Source organism: Rattus rattus, chromosome 13 (assembly GCF_011064425.1).
Source record: "Rattus rattus isolate New Zealand chromosome 13, Rrattus_CSIRO_v1, whole genome shotgun sequence".
NCBI classification, from domain to species: domain Eukaryota; kingdom Metazoa; phylum Chordata; class Mammalia; order Rodentia; family Muridae; genus Rattus; species Rattus rattus.
The window spans coordinates 46,007,412-46,031,129 of record NC_046166.1 but is presented as its reverse complement, the minus strand read 5'-3'; positions in this window follow the sequence as shown (position 1 = coordinate 46,031,129).

Below are 23,718 nucleotides of genomic sequence, written 5' to 3'. Positions count from 1 at the left end.
AACCTTAAACTCGGGGCTGCTGCCTCTGAAACTTGACTCTGTAATTTGGTAAGTGTTTTAAAAAATACAACTAAATGGCTACCACATGGTGGAAAATTAGCAATCTGGGACTGAGACTTTGTGTGGCATTAAACCCACATGTGGAAAAAATTAAATATCATCCTCAATGCCCTCCATGTGTTCAGTTGTATTAAATGAAATGCTTATAAAGTGTGACATTATTTAACTTTTATAGGGTTTGTCACATCTAGTAAAACTTATTATTGTTCTTTTGAAAAACTTCATACAGGTGCCTCTGAGCTCACGTCAGCCTGGGTACTCTATAATGTACATATAATTTGTTACTGGATATGGTACTAGGAAATCAACAGAATTCCAACCAGGATGACTTACGACGGCACCAACCCCAGTAACTGCCAATAAGCAATAATATTTATAATAATACTTTCTTTTTTATAGTGAAGATTTTATAAAACCTGCAGGGGTTGAGTGTGGATCATAAATTTTGGGGCAAAAAATGGCCCTTTGAAATAAAATGACCCAAGTATCTCATATTTCCAAACTTAAACAACAGACCACGTGATCATCACAGTTTCCATCTCAATAATGGCTGTTGAGGAATTCCATAATCAAATTTCTAACTCTGAAATTAATAGAAATTCTCAGGAAATTTGTCAGCATGGTTGGTTTACACTGCACAGGATAATAGCTTCTCCCACTGGTACTTGCTAGGGAATGAAGCATACTTTTAGACTAGAGGCCTGAGGTGGTGTTCCTCAGAGCCTGGGAGAGTATCTCTGTCTGAACAGGTGTGGTTCACAGTCCGCTGGCCTCAGTATTGCCTCGATCCTGTGAGGCGAGAGACTCCGTTATAGATCTACAGCATTTGCATGCTGTGAAGTCTTTTAGATGAAGTGTGTGTATCCTTTCTGAAGTGGAGATACTCTTGACACTCCAAAGCCCAGAGTTTGGGCAAACTCAGCAAAAGCTGAGAATGTGAGTACAGGTCTACACCTATACATAACTGATATATCCAGAGTGCGAGAATGTGGTCTTACCTGATAGTTCTTGAGATTCTAAATTGTGCCTGGCATAGAATTCAGTCCCTTGGTTGTGTGGGACATGGGGAATGGCTAGGATACATTGCTGAGCCTGTTGTCACGGGCATTCTGTGTTAAGATACGCTGCCTCCATGTAATCGTCCTATGGACAGTGGGCAGGAGACATAGCTTGGCTAAGTTTGATATCCACAGGTCTCAAATTCACCATAAAATTTATGAAGTGACCATATATTATCTAAATTTAAACATTTAAATCTCAGTTCTGGAAGTCTGTTTTGTTTTTTTTTTTAAGTGCAGACAAAAGAATTTGCCCCGCTCTTAAGTGTGATAGATCAAATTTCCAGGCAGTTTAAAAGGTGTGCTTGGTTTCACGCAGAGCATAGCAAAATTTACGAAACTCAATTCTCCCCTGTAAAGACGCAGCCAAGGTCTGCTTTATTACCACACACTGTGAAACAGCATCTTCGGGGCAAATGCTTGAGGTTCTGGCAGAATGATTTTGCTTCAGGAGAAATGCCCAGGCTAACGTTTCACCTTGAGAAGAGCTGGACAGAGGCGATGTCTTGTCTACAGGAAAACAAATGACAGCTTCGCAAGGAGCGTTTTGTGTATTTCGGCACAGTTATCCCATCATCCCACGCTGCTGCATTCTGGGATAATGCCGCTGTGGCTTACGTTATGGTATCTGAGGTTCTCTGGGCCTAGATTTTCTCACGGAGCCACAGATTGCCAGAGGCAGCTGGTAGATGATCAAAGTCTCAAAGGGCTGCTAAAAACGGGCTGTAAGCGTCATTTTTTTCAAGTAACTGTTTTCGTCCCTTAGTTACCCATTTCATGCTGCCCAGTAATGTTACTTGGGGGCTGACACAGTAAGGCGGGGTGAGAACACTCTTGAAGTTATGGAGTCTGAATTCCATGGGGCTTCTCAAAGCAGCGGCAAAAGTGTCTGCCTAGTGCAATTTCAACCCACAATCGTCCCTTTATTGTTACTGGCTGTAATATTTCTTCCTCTCCCGTCATCTCATGAGGAGTGACAGTTAACCGCTCTCGTCTAGGTGCCTTAGAAGTTCCTACAGAGTCACCGGGATTGGGAAGCAAACTTTTTCTTTCCCTTTGCCAGCAGCGCAAGCTGCTATATACAGCATATAAATATTGGTAGTCACTTTCGGCTGCTATTGACACCATCTGAACGTTTACCCAGCAGCAGCCAAAAGTCAATGTTTTTTCAAAGGGATTTGCAAAATACATGACTCCTTTGTTTATTTATATTTCTGGTGGAGAGTGCAGATGGGAAACTCTGGAGCCAGCTACAGTTGCTAATGAAATGAGCTGGTCCCACGGCCAGGAATAGAAGAGCCAACCATCCAGTTTGGAGTGTTGCAGCTGGCCCCTGATAGCTTTGAGTCAGGGAAGGGGAAGTTGGAGGTGTTTGGTTCGACCGGAAGGGGCTGGGACAACTTTCCCCGCATGCGTGGCGTTGGCTTTCTTTTACCAGGGCAGACCGAATGCCGAGTATTGGCACTGTTGTATATTCATGGTGGTCCTGATAGCCTTGCTGCTTTCTGGCTGGCTCAGGTACCCAAAAGCCACCCCGTGCCATCTGGCTCCAATGAAGGCTGAAGAAAGAGAGTACCGAGAACCCCATCCCATTCCTGGGGTAAGATCTCCTAGGACCACTGATCATTTGTGACACTTGAGTGGAAGCAAAGTCAGAAACCACAAACCTACTCTTTCGTGATACTTCGAATACTAATTAGGAAATTAACACATATGATAATATTAATCTAGAAAACAATGAGACATTTAAGAAGTTAACCAGGACATAGTTATTTGAGATTTAAACTGTATATGTTTTTCGTGAATATATATTATATATGCTATAAACACCTGTATATATGTATATTTATGTATATATGTATTTTTAAACTTAAACACGCACACATGTTTTTCTTTGCTATTAATTTTTTTATATCAATCTAAAGTCATTTTTGTTTTTGTGGCGATGCCATCAAATCCAGGACCTTGTACACACCAGTGAAGTGTCATATGACTGAATTACATTCTAATCACCAAGGCCTTTTAAAAAATAGTTGGCTTAAAATCTTAATTTTCTGTCTTACAGGAAGAGCCACTCTAATGAACTATTCCTTACTTTCAAATGGAGTGAGAACTCACGAATACTCGCAGAGCATTTCCAAGGCAGAGCGTTTCTTTACGGCGCTTCACGTAATTTGATAACTATTTTAAAAATGCGACTCAACCCTATTGAGCTGTTTTAAAACAACCATTTGGATTTTTAAAATAGGAACAATAATTCTCTTTTTGCACTCTTCGCTGATTTCAATAATAGTTCCTTAATTTAGGTAATTACAATCTGAGCTGGCATAAATAGGCTTGGGTACGAATCCGATGAATTTTTGGTCCCATAACAGCACCTGGGATGGGAGGAGAAGACGGAAGGCATACTAGAATGTTCCACACCCAGAAGCAGATTGCTTTCCAGCATGCCTTATAGGAGAAATGGACAGTAGTTAGGTTTTGTTGGGACCGGACCAGACAAAAGTCAGTTCAGAGAGCTTGTGCTGTGTTTACGTGGAGGAGACTGGCTTCTAGTGTGTGTGTCTTTGCTATGGACCCACAACTTAGAAAGTGCTGAGTCAAAGAGGGGTTGTAGGGTTGTGTATGTTGTGATGTCTGATTCGTCTGTGACTCCTGAACCCAGAGCCTGCCCTAGGCTGCACTGGAAAGGGTTCTAATTATATTTACTCGAGAAGTAGGTGCTGAGCACACAAGCTGTTTTTGTTTCTTTCTTTTGTTTGTTTGTTTGTTTTTGTTTTTTGGTTTTTGTTTTTCTCTGACTAGCATAGTGTGACCAGTTAGAGCACTAGGGTGTGGCTGAACCAAGACTGATATTCTCAGACTTCGTTTATCCTCTTCTATCTTGTGGAGAGGGAAGAACACACTACGCTTTTGCCTTTCTCTAAGTGAACAGGAAAGGAGACATGATGGCCGTATTAAAAACGAGACTGCAGCTTCAGGACAGAGATGGCCTACATCTGGATCTGCTAAAACCCGGCCTTTGTGGCCAACTTTACAACTGAGCTAGCTGAAGTACTGCAGGGTCATGGCTTACCTAGGGTCAGTTCGTCAGTCAATAGCTAGTTGCTATATGATCTCCAACCCTCGTAACTTTTAGCCCCGTATTTTAACTATTAAGCCACGTGGCTGGCTACAGAATAGGCCACAAAGCATCCCAGATGTACACTGGGAAAAGTCCTCCTGTGACCCAGCTAACATTCAGCTCCCTTAGGACTTAGCGTTTATTAAATGTTCTCTTACAGTGTAAGCGCATTAACCCAGGTGTTATGAGGATTTCCCCGCATGACAATGTTATAAGATTTTCTTACGAGGTCACGTCCTCGGAAGGCAGGGATTTAAAAGCTGCCATGACAGGCAGCGAAGCAAGCAACATGTGGCTTTGCTTCCAGTCTGTCATTTTAAGTACTGGAGAATTTATATGAATACGATTTCGGATACAGCCGATGGAGCTCTTTTGTTTGTTCACGTGGGTTGTTTTCACCTTGAAAACATCTCTGGATACCCAGCGTGCACTTTATCCCTGAACGGTGTATTAACTTCCACTATTTCTGACTTCCAGTCATGAGGATTTCAAAACCGATTGCATGTAGCAGCCAGGCTTAGCATTCAGGCTTCTCACTTTTAATGGTGGATCCCAGAGAAGGCCGGTTCTCTCTCTCTCTCTCTCTCTCTCTCTCTCTCTCTCTCTCTCTCTCTCTCTCTCTCTCTGATCTCTATCCTATCGACTATTACCAGCCCTGAGGGAAAGCATTCCTGCTTAAAGAATAAACAACATCCTAAGCCACTTCTTCCTTCTTAAAGAAAAGTGCTCAGATCACTGAGGTAAACCGTATCGAGTCAATATATGTTGGTTGATGCGTATTTTTCCTCAAACTATGACTCAAACCAGTATTTTACTCCTGTTGAGGTTAGTTTATGACATTGGCTTTGCATTCCAATGATGTGACTCAATCCGAGACATTTCTTCAGACATATCATGGAATCTTATGGATGTTCTATTGTTAAAAATGAATGAACCCAGCACCTAATTTGTTAATTTTTTTCAATGAGGTTTATGAGCTTATGAGTCCTTTTTTCTCAAGTAAAGTTTATAAATGTTCTGAGCTCCACACCCCCATTTTCCCTGGGAGCAGCTTTACTCCCCAGATCCTCCAACCCTGTGAATGATCCTGTGAAACATATTTGACTGCGTTTGTTTAACAAAGGGCTTCGGCCTAAACCAAACTGCCTGCATGCTTTGTTTTCCACATGTGTTTGCTAAGTCTGTGTAATTTGGTGCTTTGCCCCACTAAACCCACTGTTAGGACTGTGTAATCCGTAAGCAGCCGCTGAGAGCCTAGCTGATATGCAGAGGCAAACAAGATCATGAGGAATGCAGAGGGCCAGGCAGCAGACTAGAACCAGCCACATGGACCAGAGACCTCAGAACTGGGCACCTCCAACATGGGCTTGCCTCTTGCCAAAGTAGTTCTGAGCAGATCAGGATGCTAAAGACAATTTCCCTTTCCAAATAGGATTTCCTGTGGTGGTGTTTGGGAAAAACTCCTCAGCTTCCAGCTACTACCTCAGTCTGGGGTTTCAGAGCCACTTCAGCTTCTGCATCTGTCTTGTTCGGGAAAGTTATAGCATGTCCTGGCATGATAGGGGTCAAGTAAGTTTTATAGAAGCAGTTTGAGCTAGAACAAGTTTATGACATCACACTCAATTGTCCTTCATCCTTTAAAAAACTGATTGCATATGAAGCGTAGGGTTTAGAGGAAACAAGACATCAACTATCTTTTGAAAAGACATATTTTTAAGTGTCTGTGTGTGTGTGGTACATGGATGTGGGTATCCATGGTGGCGAGAAGGAGGCATTAGATTCTCTGGAACTGGAATTATACAGGCAGTTGTGAGCTACCAGATATGGTGTTAGAAGTAAACCAAGGTCTTCTGCAGTATAGGAAGTACTTCTAACCATTATCTTTCAAGACCCTCAGCGCCTTTATACTGTAGTATAAATCCTCTATGGTGAGTGCAGATTAAAAAGATTCATATTTTTGAATTAAATAGTGCACCAAATGTGTGTGTGATTTTACCTCAATGTTACATTTTTTTTTTTTTTTTTTTTTTTTTTTTTTTTTTTTTTTTTTTTATTTTTTTTATTAACTTGGTATTTCCATTTGGCAACAACCCCTTCCTCCCCCCTTCCTTACACGGGTGTTCCCCTCCCACCTCCCCCATTGCCTAGAAGGTTCACTGGGGTTCATTAGGATGCTCTTACTAGGATATGGAATTATAGAGTCCAGGGTCAGTCCATGTATAGTCTTTAGGTAGTGGAGTCCCTGGAAGCTCTGGTTGCTTGGCATTGTTGATATGGTCTCAAGCCCCTTCAAGCTCTTCCAGTTCATTCTCTGATTCCTTCAACGGGGGTCCCGTTTCTCTAAGTTCAGTGGTTTTGCTGCATTCGCCTCTGTATTTGCTGTATTCTGGCTGTGTCTCAGGTTCGATCTACATCCGCTCCTGTAACTTCTTTGCTTCATCCATCTTGTCTAATTGGGTGGCTCTAGGTGTGGGCCACTTTTTGTTCCTTCAGTCTCTGTTTTAATCTTTGCCCTCTCTCTTCCCTGCCAAGGTATTCCCCTTTTAAAGATTAAATCCGTCTTGAGTTTCATTTGTTCTAGGCCACTAGGGTAATTCAAGCATTTGGGTTAGCACTTATATTTAATGTATGTCTTTTGTGAAATCAGAATGATATTTGTTCAACCATTTTGCCTCTGAAAGTCGTTGTTTTTGTACTGAGTAATATTCCATTGTGTAAGTACCACATTTTCTGTATCCACTCTGTTGAAGGGCATCTGGGTTCTTTCCAGCTTCTGGCTATTATAAATAAGGTGCGATGAACATAGTGGAACGTGTCTTTTTTTATGTTGGGGCATCTTTTTAATGCCCAGAGAGGTATAGCTGGATCCTCAGGCAGTTCAATGTCCAATTTAAGAAGCTCCAGACTGATTTCCAGAATTCAACCTTAATTTAATAGTAATAATTATGTAATAAGAGAGCTAGATATGGCATTGTAAACCTGTAATCTCAAGTTTGGAAGACTGAGCTAGGACAATTGTGAAGCCAGGGCTTAGATTATGTCGATTTATATTAAGATACAGCCTGGGGAAAAGGACTGGAAAGAAATAGTGAAGAACTCTTTGAAGTATTGATCCAAGTTAATCCTCAAACTCTGTTTATTGACTTCAAGGATGGGCATGTAATTGAGAAGAACTTGTTTGGAGAGTCCTGAAATGGGAGAGTCACACAGGGCATTCCTTACTGTGGAAATATTTATTTATTGTGGAAGAATGAGAGTACATTGGAAAGCATATAGAGGGTGGTCACACTATCATTGTTACCAGTTTTTCTCAGGCCCTATACAACCTGAAATGATTCTATTTACAGTATTTTTGAGCATTAATAGTCAGAAAGCAATATGCCTTCAATGGAATAGGAATTTTGGATTTCAATGACTTCCCAGGCTTGCACCGATATTTAGCATGATACCCTCTCACAAGGCGACAATGAAACACTGCAGCTTCCAGTCAGCTTAAGATCATGAGGGTCAGCAACTCATATACTGCAGGGCACTGTGTTGCAAAAGTATGAGGTCTAGCAGGTTAGGCTTATTAAACATACTTTTATGATACTTTCAGTTCTCAGAGGTTTTGAGAAGTAATTTTATCATCGTAAGTAAAGGAGCATTAGCTTCCCTTGTACACGTGGTGCATCAAATGGAAGAGGTAGAAAGAATGTCTATCTTGACTTATCTATTAATGTGAGTCTATAGACTATAAAATGTAATGGATTTTAAACTCTTTGAACAATTGAATGTATTATGAGCATTTTCCTCTGTGAACGAAGCTTTGCAGACATGATTTTTTAATGGGTCACAGAGAAACAGAGTGTATGAGCATGCATGATCTAATTTTAATCTTGAACCTTAAGGTTATTTTGAAATTCTAAAAAAGTACAAATCGCTTCCAACTGAGTATTTGTATATGTACAGTGCATGTGCTTTTGCTTAGTACTGGGATAAGGTCAGGAAGAACGAACCCCCGAAGTCACTGAGCCAAAAGAGATTATTTTTGAAGGATCATAATTTCCCACCACAATTTTTAAATTAGTAGTGGATGAGAATAATTGCATGCTGCATCTTTTGAAATTGGTTAACCACAGTTTAAAATGACTGCTTTGGGGAGGGGGGGAAGAAACCCTTTAAGGCAGAAACTGTATTCAGAAAATGGAAATGTTAATATCTGTGTTCTAAGATAGTTTACGTGGTCTAAAATTTCTCATTTGAAATCTGGAAATGTTCAGTTAGGTTTTCCAAGTGTTATCCATTTTAATAGTTGCTGTCGTGGTCACGCAAACCTGTCACTGAGTGTCTTAGTTAGGGTTTCCATTGATGTGAAGACACCACGGTGGCAGCTCTTACAAAAGGAAACATTTAGTTGGGACTGACTCACAGTTTCAGAGGTTTAGTCCATTGTCATTGTGTCGAGAAGCAAGGTGGTGTGCAGGCAGGCCTGATGCTGGAGAAGAAGCTGAGGATTCCGCATCTTAATTTGGAGGGGACTGTGTACCACACTGCTTGAGCACAGGAATAGGAAAAGTCACAGTCTGCCCCTACAGAGACAGTTCCTCCAATTAGACCACACCCACTTCAACAAGGCACCGACTAGTACATATATCCTAAGGGCCAAGCAATCAAACACATGAGTCCATGGGGGTCATTATCTATTCAGACCACCACCCTGAGATATCAAGTCTAGCTTTGAGAGTCAAAGAGGTAAGAAAATGAAAACTTCCAGCTACAATAATCCTCGGGGCGAGTTGCGAGCTTTGTTTGAAGCTTTCTAAGGACTAGGAACCACAGCCTTGCCAGGTGACATTAGAGCTCCATTCTGTAGATCAGGTTTGGGCAGCTAACCTATGTTTCTGTCCTTGAGGGCCACCCGTACTTACCAGCCCACGTTGACTCATATTTCCTGTAATTTGTGTGCGGCACGTATTATCTTCATTCTATATTTTAAAATTTGCAGTGAAGTAGGCATACTCCTAAAAGAATTCAACAAAATATTAATTCTGGTTATAAGTTGGTATCAAACTACCTAATTATGGTTTCATGCATACTACGCTAGACTAATTGTGTCGTGACTACTTAGAGAGAGGAGGGTGTTATTAAGTGGGTGGCGTTCCCTGCAATTCAAATTTGCAACATAGACATTGGGATTGCATACACAGCTTCCTTGTGTGTTTAAACCTCCTGGCCTTCCCCAGGACCCACTTCCTTTAGTCGGGTTTTGCTTCCTAAAGTTTCTACAATCTCTCAAGATAGTGTCACCAGCCAGGGTCTGGGGCAATTGTTCAAACCTATGGGGGCTTGGGCTTCATCTTTAAACCTCAGGTTCTAGTCACGTTTTCTAGAGGAAAAGTACCAAGGAGATGGAGCTAAATAAGTGAATAAATATATGGGGGGGAGAGAGAGAGAGAGAGAGAGAGAGAGAGAGAGAGAGAGAGAGAGAGAGAGAGAGAGAGAGGAAGAAGGAGGAGGAGGAGGAGGAGGAGGAAGGAGGAAGGGAGAGAGGGAGGAAGGGAGAGAGGGACTTTAAAATACTGATAGCCAAATCGGACTTGAGACACTGAGAATCTGGAACTCCATTCTTGGGGCTGAGTGTCTCAACAGTCAGAGCAGTCCCAGAATAGCTGTCTCTCATTTTCGGGGGACAACCCATAGTTCCTCATTCCACAAGCTGGGGTACCCAGTTGTCTCTGTTTGGCAGGAAGCCTGCAGAGTTCTTTGAGAGCAGCTGGTCTTTATTTCGGGATGAAAGCTTGGCAAGGTTGGTTCTGATGGGAGAGAAGGAGCTGCTGCCTTAGTAACAGGACAAACCAGCTAGAGCAGCAAGGGGACTGCCAACCGGGCCAAAAGGGAGACAGTAAAATTCTTTTTGAAATACTCTCTTTTGGAGGAGCTGGGTTGCTGCCTGAAGGTGCTACCCACATTTGGGGTGGGCCTTGTCACGCCAAATGAGGGGAACAGGGGCTTTCTTCAGGTGAGGCTCTTACTCAGGTGATTCTGATTTGTGACAAGTTGACATCAAACTAACAATAATCATACCAAAGTAGTCATGGATTGTGTTTATGAACTTTGTGTTTATTGAATAAAAGTTATCTTTTAAAATTCTCTAACACTCCTGTGGGTGGATGTAAACCTACGCTATTCTCTCCTTCTTTCCCTTCTCTCCACTATTCCTTCTCTTCTTCCCCTCCCCCTTTTCCTTTTTCCATTTCCGCGTCAAGGCCTTATTGTGTATCTTAGCCTGCGTTTTTGTTCTTGATCCTTCTGCTTCAGTCTCCCCAGGCACGGCAGCATACATCACCATGCTTGGCTTTCTGTTCTTCGGCATAGATTCTGTCTGTTTGTCTGTCTTCTTATTGTACTTGAAGTGAGGCCTTGCATAAACTGGACAAACACTCCACCACTGAGATACACTTCAGCTTTGTATTTTCTCAACTCAAAGGATAAAGAGGTTAAATGTCTTTACAACAGATACTAAGTTCATGAAGTGCAACTGATATATGTACTTTTGATTATAGATTTTATGTTCTTTACCTCAAAATTTTATACAGTATATTACAGGGTTCATTGTTTCAGAATGCATGCTTATTGGTTTTAGATAAAGCTATGAGGCAAGTGTGTTTTTAAACAATTTTTAAAAAATTGCCTGTGTGCGTGTGTGTGATGTAAATATATGTATGATGTGTATGTGATATAACATATGTGTGATGTGTGTGTGATATGAGTGTATGTGTGTATGTGATGTGTGGTGTGTGTGTGTGTGTGGTATGAGTGTGTTATGTGTGTGTTGTGATGAATATGTGATATGAATGTGTGTGTGTTGTGTGTGCATAGGTGTATGTGATGTGTGTATATATCTGTATGTGAGTGTGTATATGTGAGTGTGTATATGTGTGTATGTGATGTGAGTGTGTATGTGTGTGATGTGAGTGTGTGATGTGAATGTGTGTGTTGTGAGTGTGTATATATTTGTTTGTGAGTGTGCATATGTGTATATGTGATGTGCGTTGATGTGTGTGTTATATGAGTGTATGATGTGAGTGTGTGTGTGTGTGTGTGTGTGTGTGTGTGTGTGTGGTGAGTGTATGACTGCATATGTGGAGGTCAGAGAACAGATCTGTGGAGTCCTTTCCTTTGTCCAGCTTTGCATGAGTTTGGGGACTGAACTCAGTGTGGCAGGCTTGTGCAAGCACCTTTACTCATAGACCCACCTCAGTACCCGCTAAGAGTCTTATGAGTCTTTTCTAGTCCAAGGTCTGAGCTAAAATAACCAGTAGCCTTGCCTCAGCACTTTTTAAAAGGAAGGAGGCTGCACTGGACACATGTCTTCATGGCCCAAATTTCTTCTTGTGTTTGGAAAACAGTTTTGTCAGTAGGAGAGAATAAATGTCCAAATCTTTCTTAGTGCCTATGATCAGCTTACTACACTTACCAGAGCAGCAACCCCAGACTCCAGAAACTAGTGACTGGCAAATGGTGAGTGTTTGGTGATCCTGGGCCCTTTGTCTGTCAATAAGGAAGTAGATCAATTTGGAAAGATCAAAGATGACCCATTTGTTTGTAGTTTGTATTTATTTATAACTACCTACTATGTGACTATAAATGCTGATATCTCCAGGTGGAGAAAAGAGTATAGGATGTGGAGGTATGCTCTAACATTGTCCCTGTGGATGAGAGCGCCAGACTGAAGGTAAAGGTCACAATGGAAGTAAAGTGCCAAGACGTTCATTAGTCCACAAATCAGGAATTTATTTGACCCTAACTCCTCCTGCTGGCACCCAAGGGTGCTATAAAACTGAGTTCTAATCAAAACAGAATAATGAAATATAATCTAAAAAGAGATAGGGGTGTAAGTTAGCTTTCAAGACACAGAGGTATTTTTGTTATTTTAAGAACAAAATTCTCTACCCGACAAATTTCTTTTGTAGCTGAATACAATCCGTAAGATATATTTTCCCATAAGTATTGGAGTGAGACACTTAACAGTTGCATAAATGGTATGGAAATGGGTCTCAGACAGTTTTCCAGGGTGGAAGCAGTATAGGACGGAACTAGTATAAACTTTTTCAAATACCAACATGCTTTCATTTCTATGGAGATGAACTAGTTAAACTCAGCTTATTTATTCATATAACGAGCACTGGGTGCCACCCATGTTTCAACAACATTATTATGTCTTACACCCTCCATAGTTGGAAAGCAAAAGTAATTGTAAACTGGACGATTAACACCTCCTACAATTGCATTGAGTATTTGAACAATACCATGTTCTCAAGCTCGCTGTCTGCATCCAAATTTTCAGTTAAGCTTCAGTTTTAGATATTTTCTTTTTAACATTTGTTTGTTTAGCATATGTGTGTGTGTGTGTGTGTGTGTGTGTGTGTGTGTATGTATGTGCATGTGAGTGTGCAGCGTTCTTGTGTGGAGCAGAGGACAGCTTTTGGGTCAGTTCTCTTTTTTACCATTAGATTCCACCTGGTTGTTAATAGTAACTTCTCTTACCCACTGAGCCACCTTGCTGGCCCCAATTTGGAAATTTAATTAAAGTTAATAATTGCAAAGAGCTTAGAGATGCAAACCCATGTTTCTCCATTGTTGCCGGTGTTATTATCTTATGTGATCGAGGAACCTTTATGTATCCTATTGCTTATAAACTACTTTGTAGACGCCAGGTTTGTTGGTTTTCCTTTATGTGGTGCTGAGGATTGCCTTGTGAATCCCAGGCAAGGGCTCTTCCTCTGAGCTAGACCCACAACCACACTTTTCTTTTGCTATAGAGTGAAAAATTAATCTCATTTCAGAAGCTTGGCTGGGCAAGCCAAGCCTGCAATCCCAGCCTTCAGGAGGAAGGCAGATCTCTGAGTCTGACGCCAGCATGGTCTGTAGAGTGAGTTCTAGGAAAAGAGAAAAAAAAACCCCAACCAACCAACCAATCAAAATCACAAAAAGTTAAATTCATCTAAAAATTATCTATCTATCTATCTATCTATCTATCTATCTATCTATCTATCTATCATCTATCTATCTATCTATCTATCCATCTATCCCATCATCCATCTATCTATCCATCTATCTATTCATCTATCTATCTATCTATCTATCTATCTATCTATCTATCTATCATCTACCTAACTATTCATCTATCTATCTATCTATCTATCTATCTATTATCTATCCATCCATCATCTATCTATCTATCCATCATATCCATCTATCCATCCATCCATCTATTCCATCCATCCATCCATCCATCTATCTATCTATCTATCTATCTATCTATCTATGTATCTCTATATCTAAATGTGATGCTAGAATCAAAGACTGGGTGATTAAACAGAGAGTTAGCTGACCCCCTTGCTTCCTAGTGCAATGACCAAGGCACAGGAGAGGCTAGGTCAGGTTCATTTCTGCATGATGTCTGATAACCAGAGTGAACGACGGGCTCATTTGATATATCCCATCTCAAGTTCAAAGCACCACAAACTAAAAATGGCTAAGCTATTTTTTTTTTAAAACTCAGTTTACAAAAGTAGAGAAGCAAATGCAGTTCATCTTTTCTCACTAGAAGAACCATTCTTAAGTTAAAAAAGATCAGTTCCCGATGCTAAAGAAAAAAAAAACCCACACAGTATATGCTAAGCAAAAAATTCACTTAGTATTTTTATAGCCAGTGAAATAGTTAAAATATCCCAGAGAGAAGCGAGTGCAACAGCTCTTACTTCTGAGAGTAAAGGTAGCAGGTGCATGACCAACACAGCTGATCCTCCAGGAGTCAATGACTGCAAAGGATGTGCACAGCTCTTAGGACTTCTGTTCTGAGTGCTGGGGCTGAACCCAGCTAATAGCCTGCTCCAAAAGTATACTTTGCCCATTGTTCAGCATCCGTATATCCTGCCTGAAACAAGCTTTCTGGGCTCTGTCTTAACCTTCTGGGAACTTATGTTAATAGAAACATAAGTGAGAGAAGTCAGAAACCCAGAAAACCCATGGGTCAGGGTCTCTGCTGTCACGCTCTGCTACTGACTGAATGCCATCAGCCCTGTCATTTGTTTGAAACTAGTTTTCTTCTTTTGTGGGTTTTGTTATGGTCTCCCCCAACCCCATGCGCCATCCCTAACCCCGACACCAATTCAATTGGCTTTGGGCCTCCTTTCTGATCTGAACCTTTCACTTTTTTACTTTCTAAGTCATCAATACTGTTATTCCTATTTTGTAGACAAGGAAACTGAACCACATAGGTTACATAGTTGGGGTTGAGGGCCACAGCTTTTGCAGGTACTGGAGAGGAATGAATGGTCTCGGCCTATAGGAGACTGTAGGAGAAGAGAGAATCCTTGCTACACTGGGAAAGGGGCAAGGCACAGGCAGGGCATAAAATTGGTATCTCAAAATACCACCCACTGCATGAGTTAAGTGTGTCTGTTCAGGGCCAGGCATATGGTAGATGTATAATAAATGCTTTTTAAAAGAAATAAGCAAAAGTTTTTCTCATATCACTTAATCTCTTTAATATCTGAGCTTTATATTAATATAATTGGATTCACAGTTTGATTTTAGGTTTTTCAGAAATTAAGATCATCTTTTGGTGGTATAGAATAGTCCCCTGAACAGGAAATACTAGAAAACCCCTGACTTCACTTTGCAAAGCATTGTGCCCAGTCTGTCCAGTGTCACAGAGCTCTTTGTCATTGATAGAATTAATCAGTTCGAATGTTCATTTTTTACAGCTCTTTCTCCCTTGACTTATTGTGCACATGAGGCCCCTGGGTACTACTCCTGAGGTTTGCTCAGTGACGTCAGGCACTCCAAAAGTCTACTTTGCCCTGTGTACAGCATCCATATATCCTGTCTGAAACAAGCTTTCTGGGATCTGTCTTTACCCTCCCGGAGCGTATGTATCAGAAAGTCTGCTTTTTGAGAGAAGTCAGAAAATGTACTGTTCCATCTCTGTGATGAGAGGCAGACCTCCCATTAAAAGAAAGGCTGAAGAGGTTGGCACATAAAAGGGAATTGCAGCTGGTTAGTTGAGGCTGCTGAAAAAACAAAAGATGCAGCCCAAGAATGCTTTCTGGCTGCGGGCCCGCAACATTTTCAAGCGATTGTGAAAGGGAGAGGTTTTCGTCACATGGGAGACTTTGCTTTTTAGTATCGTGTTGTTCTGATAGAGCACAACAAATGAGATTACACAGGTTGGCCCTGCTATCACAGCTTATTCTCATGCACATGATCAGAGCAAGACAGCCAGCCTCCTGCTTGATGATACAATGAAAGTAAAGACTGAGGGTTTAGAAAATTTCTCTCCTCTAGTTTTTTCCCCCTACCTTACCAACCACATAATTTTCTTTCCTTTTGTGCTATTCTGGAGACACTGAAAGTGCTTTAGGTGGACAAAAATTGTAGAAAGTTGTTCATATCTTGTCTTAATTGTTTGCCCAATGGCTTAACACACTATATATGAGTTCTTCTTGGATCTGGGCAACCTGCTATTGCTGGTGTCCTGTATGCCATGAATCAGCAACTGAGAACACTTTAATCTTGTCTGTCTACCATCTCCATATTCTTGGCAGAACAACCTTTGCCTGGTTCCAGGCTGAAAGTGACATATGTCACAATTGTTCCCACTTAGTTGGCTTTCCCTAACCAATGGGGACCAGGAAATTATCTTCCTCTTTAGTTGAAAAATGGTAAATATTGGCAGAAACTAATAATAACATGGTAAGACTTACCACGCACTGGCATAATCCAAATGGTACAGAGCCCAAACGAACATGTAAAGCCCTCAAATTTGCAACCACCCACATACTCTCCCCAAATGAAACACTTCCTCTTGTGAAGTCCATTTCTTGTTTCTATGAAGCAGCTAAGATTCCTCAAAGAACTGCTCTGTCTGTGGAATTTCTTATTTTCCTCCGGTTCTATTTGTTACAATATAAGCTTGCGTCCGTGAGCAGAGTCTGGATTCCTAGCCCTTTGAACAAATACCTTCTGTGATAGTTTCTATATCCTTGGCCCAGGGAGTGGCACTATTAAAAGGTGTGGCCTTGTTGAGGTAGCTGTGTCACTGTGCGTGTGGGCTTTAAGACCTTCATTTTAGCTGCCTGGTCATCGGTATTCCACTAGCAGCCTTTGGGTGCAGATGTAGAACCCTCAGCTCCAGCTGTACCATGGCTGCCTCGATGCTGCTAGGTTCCCGACTTGATGATAATGGACTGAACCTCTGAACCTGTAAGCCAGCCCCAATTAAGTGTTGTCCTTATAAGAGTTGCCTTGCTCATGGTGTCTGTTCACCTAGTTAGCAATCAAACGCTAACTAAGATATCTTCTTCAGTACTCCAGACTTAATTTGCTTCAGCTCTGAACATACATTGTAATAATGGTAGAAGGCGTTTGGAGCTGTCCTGTGCAGCTGGCTACACTTCATTGGTTCAGTCTCTTGGTTCTCTGGACTTGCCGTGGTCCTTCTCTTTTTCTCTCAGACCACTTGGGGGATCTGGCTATCTAGTGTCCAAGAGGAAATGTCAGCTCGAGAGATGAGTGGACAGGCATTGGTGCTCCTGACTCCACTATTCATTTATTCTATTCTAACACTTATCTAGATTTTGTGTGATTCCATTTCTGTCTGGTATCTCATTCTTTCTTCCTGGACACCTTTCTTGAATATTTCTTGAAGCTGGTAATGGATTCTTCCAGTTGTTGTTTGTCTGATAAAGTCTTTATTTCCACTTTATTGTCTTGAATTATAAACTTTGAACATATATAATTTTGCAGGAAGCAGAACGCCGGGTTGACATTTTATTTCTTTCAGCAATTTTAAGATATCAGCCTCTGTTTTCAGCATTGTGTAATTCCTAATGAGAAATCTACTGTAAACTTTCTTTGGCCCCTTTTATAATTAATGAAGGCTATAAAGAGTCTATAATTTTATCATGTTGACAAGCCAAAAATTTAGTCTGTCACAGTTTCACAAAAACTGGCAACAGACAAAAGACTCCAGTGTCAGAAAAAAATAACTACTTCTCATGGCCTGGCAAGTGAGAAAGCATGGTACGCTTACTTCACTCCCTCCTTCTAGCTCTTAGACGGCCGATGTCACTGGATCTGCACGGATCATGTCGTAGGATGCTGGCCTTAAAGAATTTAGATTTTTATAACGAACAACATGTGTCAGCCCTTGCTGTCAAGACACTGTATCTTACAAGGCTGTAAGCAAGCCCCCTGTTTTCTCTGAAGAGAATTACTGTTTCTACCAACCACTTGATGTCATCTCATGGTAAACATTTTTGAAAAGGTATTGTGAAACAAGGGCAGCCCGTGCTTGACTTTGTAGACAGCTCTCTTGACAGAAACAGGTTTTTGTTTTTTTCTCTTTCATTTGTGTGTGTGTGTGTGTGTGTGTGTGTGTGTGTGTGTGTGTATGTGTGTATGTCTACCTATCTATCTATTTATCTATCTATCTATGTATCTATCTATGTATCTATCTATGTATCTATGTATCTATCTATCTATGTATCTATGTATCTATCTCTCTATCTCTATCTCTATATCTTTTTGATTTGTGTACCTTCAGGATTTCCCAATTGAAAAGAAAAATATTACCGTCTATGTTGGCATACAAAGTTTTGTGCTTCATTATGGTATCATCACATTATAGGCCATTGTACTCTCTTCCCATCCACAGCTACCCACTGTCTTTCCCTTCTGCCTCCATCTGGTTCTCTTCTGCCTAGACCCCATTGTCTTGCTTTCCTATTACACGGCTTTTGTTTTGATAGTTCAAATGTGCAACATGTAGGTGTGTATGCCTATTGGAATGTTTTCTGCTTCACTTGGATTTGAGTTGAGGTGTTTATCATTGACTTTGTGACATTCTTGGCTATTGTTTCTTCAGTCATTTCTTTTGTCCTATTCTCACATGTGTTGTTTTCTGATATTCCTATGCTGGGCCATATGGTTTTATCTCACAGTGATCGGACGTAATAGTTCCCTTTGTGTTTTAGCCTCTGGAATTTCTGGTGAGTGCATTCAGGTAGCTGGTTCCTTCCTGGATTGTACTGAGGACGAAGAAGCAGCTTCTAATGGTTTGGGTCTCATGTGTTGAATGCTTGGTTCCTTTGACAGCAATGATCAGAGAGGGGCACCAATAAAATTCACTGGATTGTGAGGACTAAGATCTCATTAATGAGTTAACTACCGGAGTTGGCACCATGAGGTGAGGTCTAGCTGTGGAAGTAGGTCACGAAAGGACATGTCTTTGAAGGGATGTCATTTCCTGGGCTCCTTCTTGTTGCTTCTGCTTCTCAGCAGCCATAAGTGAGTAGTTTTCACTACTGCAAACTCCCAGGAGAGAGTCTGATGTTTGTCTCATCAAGGCCAAGAAACCAGGAAACCAAGTGACCAGGAAACCATGGACTCATATTGCTGAACTCAGGGTCTGAATGCCCCTCCTTTAACTTTTTTATACCCCAGGAGTCTCTCCTACAGTGATAAGGAGCTGACTCATAGTTCAGATTGCCTTCTTGATCTAAATTGTGTTTCCACCTTTGGGATTTGAACTTGGTTATTTCTTATAGTTTCCCCCTCATGTTGAAGTTACCCATCTGATCCAGCTGGTGGTCAATCTCTTCTGTAAGGACTTTAATGTTTGATTCATAGCTGTTTTAAACTCTCCATTAGATACTTCCACATCATAGCTGAATCTTGTCAGACAGCTTGTCTGATTCTTGAGAGTGTCATTTTTTTTTTCTTCAGCTTTTTACGTGCCTCCTAATTGTTTGCTTGAGAATCAGTTTGTAGAGGACAGTAAAGCCTGAGCTAGCAAGTTTTTATGCTTTTATGAGTACCCTTTTCTTTTAGGCCTTTAGTGTGGATATTTCTGTTCACCTAGTGAGGAGTTGGATTGGGTTTCAAATTGGTAGTTGCTATGGTTACCCTCAGTGCTGACATTCCTTAAACTCCTCTAGCAATAACCTGTGTGTACATCTGAGGTTTTCCTCGGATTTTCCCTTAAAGTCTGCTCTCCCCTCAGCCCTAGGTCTTCCTTTCGTGCCCTTTCTCAATGTCCCTTGTAACTCCTGTCACAGTCTTCCCTTGTGACATGTTAATTACTGCAGAGCTCATTGACCTGGTGGTGGTATATTTGATGGAGGCTCGTCCTCTGGTGCTCTGATTAAATCCACGGTAGTAGAACGCACAAGGGTGCATCCGCACAAGTATGAGTTGTAGTGCGAGCACGCTATTCCCATCCTGACCCATATCACCCTCCTCTCTTCCCACTAGGGCCTTTCTGTTTCACTGGACAGGTTGCTTCTGCCATCGCGCCATAGGCACACACACAGGATTTCACTGTTATAGTGATAGAATATAAAAATCATTCGTCATGACTTCTTGAGACAAAGCCTCTGTGTATCCTAGATTGGCTTCAAACTCATGATTTTCTGACCCCTGCCATTCAAACTCTAGGTTTCTAAGTGTGGGCCAGGGAACCAGCTCAAACTTCAGTCTTGGTCTGTGTTCTAGGTTTTCAGAAATGTGGCCTCCATAAGTATCACCCCTCCCCAACCTGTGCCGTATTTGATCTTGGTATGTTTTTCCTGCCTCTGTTTTTTTCCCTTCTTCTGGATGAAAGAGGACTTCTTCAGTACATTTTATTTTTTATTGACTTTCTGTACTGCTAGCTCCACAGGGTGATTTGACAGATGCACCTGGACGGACTTTGATGTTCCTCCTGCCATGACTGCTGCTGTCTCCTTCTAGAGCTGAAATGTGAGAAGCCCCTAGGCCCATTCTGGCATTTTCCTAATGATCATATGATAGGATGTATGGGAATCGTACACTCCTCATCTTCATCTGCAAAGGTTCTTTACCGCAGTCCCACCAACCATTGCTTGGCTTTTAATAATTGCCATTTTTTTTGGTAGCTGAATTCTAATTGTTATCTGGATGCACTTGCCCCAGCAAAGCATGCGTCTTTGTCTCGTCCCTCTCCATAGACGCCTACTCTCTTCATATATTAAATTATTTGATTGCTTTGTGACTTCAGCTCTTAAACATGCCTTCCTGAACCAACGCATGTCCTTCCATGCAGTGATTTGCTGATGCTGTTATTTCTGGTAGATCAGAAAGGACGATCTTTGGGGATGGGACAGAGAAAGATTGGTCCACTGCAGAGGGACAAGGCAGCCTGGGAGAGACTAAGACTTTCGGAGGTTGTGTTTCAGTTGTTTTTGTCACGTTAGTGATTTGTTGGTCTTGAAATGACTGCCTCTTTCAGGGTTATCCAATTCCTAGAAATGATAAAGGGAGTACTTGCAAACATGCCTTTGGTTTGCAAGTCAAACACTCCAGGACTCTTGAGACTATACCATTTTTGGGAAAACTGGGTCACTTTCTACAGTCTTTTTTTTTTTTTTTTTCCGGAGCTGGGGACCGAACCCAGGGCCTTGCGCTTCCTAGGCAAGTTCTCTACCACTGAGCTAAATCCCCAACCCCACTTTCTACAGTCTTAATTATACCAAGGCCAGGAAGTGCAGAGCTAGGAAGTTTACAGTAGTTCAATTTTCACTAAAATTACTCAAGATAACGAACCCACCCTGTCTTTTATGTAGTGACCGTAACAAAGACCCTTGCCCATGTTCTCCCTTTGTTCTCTCTGCTGCCTGGAGTGACCTCAGTATTTCTCACTGTGATTTGTTTTTCTTGGAAGGTTGAAGCATTTGAGTAATTTCTTTTATGTATGGTGGGTCAGAACTATGAGAATGCTTCCTTTGGTAATTAAGTAAAGGTAGAAGTACATTTTGTGGTTCATCCTGGGACTCACCCAGATCCACTCTATCACGGTGCACTGATGTCAGCAGTCACAACAATGGTTCAGCTTTAGGAGTTGCGGGAGAGTTGTCTTGGTGCGACAACCAGCAACAAATTCGAGGGCAATATGGACAATGCTTAAAACACTTCCCAATTGCTCTATGTCATTTACTTGAGGGGGTAGGCATATTTAGACTAAAAATATTGTCACTCAGTTCCTACTTTTTGCAAACTTTAATATACAAGAGAGAAATGGAAGTGAGGTCAGATTATGTGACAGCCAAAGGTAGATGTGATAAGATTAGATAAGAAAAGAAAGCCAGATTAGATGAAAGATTAGATTAGGTTCACGGAGATGATGTTATAAAGTACAATGAATGGAAAATTTAAGTTCGCCTTTAAGAAAGAGAAGATCAAATATGCCTATCCAGGCTCTCTGAAAGTATTAATGTGGAAAGGTTAAAATACATACACGTCTCATAATAGGCTGACTCGATGTTCATTTACTCACTTCGTGCTTTGGCACATTAGGGAGCTTTTCATTGTGTAGCATCTTCTGACCTGGAATTCACTGCGCAGCCCTGTTGGATCATAAACTTGTGATTCTCCTGTCTCAGCCTTCATGAGTTTAGAGATTAAAGTTATGTGTTACCAGGCCTGGCTGCTGTTAATAGCTAAAAAGCAGTGACTGAAAGAAACAGGGAGGCTTGGTGTGGTCATAAAGGTTTGAACTAGACTTAGATCATTGTTATTCTAAAGTGGGCGATCCTCTCACCAGTACCTCACAGATGACAAAAGTGCTACTTTTCCTTAAAAACATGAATCTAGTTGATTAATAGCGCTCAATTCTATTCTTCAATGTTTTGGCTATATTATCATTATTGTGAGTATGTGTTTGATATGTGTGCTTGTGAATGCATGTGCCATGACATGCATGTGAAGGTCAAAGGACAATTTTGTAGGGTTGCTTCTTGCCTTCCCCCTTCACATAGGTTCTGGGATTGGAATCCAGGTCATCAGACTTTTTTTTTTTAATCAAATGCATTCACAACAGAGCCATCTCAACAGTAGGGCTTTTAATGCTGGTAGATCAGAGGGGGCAGATATTTTTTGGTCAGTCCTTTTTCCAAAACTGGAGTGTACCCGATTTTGAATGAGTCTGATAGGATATTTCTGACCTTCAGAGAAAAGTTTCCACATATTCTAGAAACCGTCTCTATATATGTGTTCACGTATGTACCATGGCTTCTGTTCTAGTTCTGTTGAATTCATGCCATTTGTCCTGGCTGCAGCTGAGTGTGCGTGTCACTTGTGTGCATTCTGGGCTGAGGTACGGAGTAGCAGCTGGAGGTTTATGTTTACTTTCCTCTGGGGACTTGGCAGTGGAGCTTTGTGGTGGAATGTTGGGCATTTGTCATTTGAGTTCCTGAGTAACTTCCTAGTGCAGCCATCGGCAGCCTACAGCAGACACGACTAAGAAATACATTGCTGTAGTCTTAAACTTTGAAACTGTGGGGGATTAGTTTGTCATCAAAGGAAAATGAAGTTTACAATGGCAAATATATTGAGGTAGACTATGAAAGATAATCTTACTTTAACAGAAGGGACTGACCTGATGGAAGTATTTCTTTCTAGCTCAATAAAAACCCAACTTATAAGTTATTGCTAGGTAATACAAAATTGTAAGAAGTTGGTAATTTAAATCTATAAGGTATTCTATGGTTCTAACTGAAGCCCTGGATTTTGTCAACAAATCTCAAGGAAGCAGAAATGTCTGGTTCTCTTGCTTCTGATTTTCTGTTTCCCTGTTGGGTAGAGAGTTGGAGATCATCGCTGTAAAGACCAGACTGAGATTTGCGGCTAGCAGAAGTCCTCTGATTGTGGCACTAGCAGAGGAGAAATTGTCCCATCCTCAGAAACATGTTTATTAAGTAAGCCTTTTGTTGTCGTTGTTATTGTTGTTGCAGGGATGGGAACTAATACCTGGTTGATGAATGTATTAAAATGCCTCGTCCATTCTGCTCCCCATTTAGAGCTCTTATTTCTGCTGCAAGTCTAAAGTTTGATGGGGTTGAAAATGAGAAACGACAGAGGAAAAGATAGCTTTCTGAAGGCTCTTCAGAAGTCCATTTTTCAGGCCTCTTAGACTCTGAAGAAATGATACAGAATGTAAATGTATGCTTATTTTGCAAATTGGCTTCACTGTGAAATTTTACATTTTAATGATCTTCTCTGGGAGTCCCCCAAAGGGGTCAGTGCCAATTTTATTAAAACAACTTCTTTTCGATGCAGGAGACTTAGCTAGGGGGTAATGTGCATAAGATTTGGTTTCCACTCAAGACTCAAACACAACAAAACAAGCAAAGGAAAATATAAAAGAACTTTTCCCCCACAAAGGTGATCTTTGTGTGTTTGAGTGGATGTACATGCGTACATACATATATATGCGCTCTCTCTCTCTCTCTCTCTCACGCACACACACACACACACACACACACACACACACACACACACACACTGAGACAAGATCTCGTGCAGACAAGCATAGCCTCTGTAAATAGCTTAAGACCACCATAACCTCCCGATCTTCTTGCCCTCGTCTCTATGGTGTTGGGACTATAGGCATGCCCTGTGCCTCGTACGTAT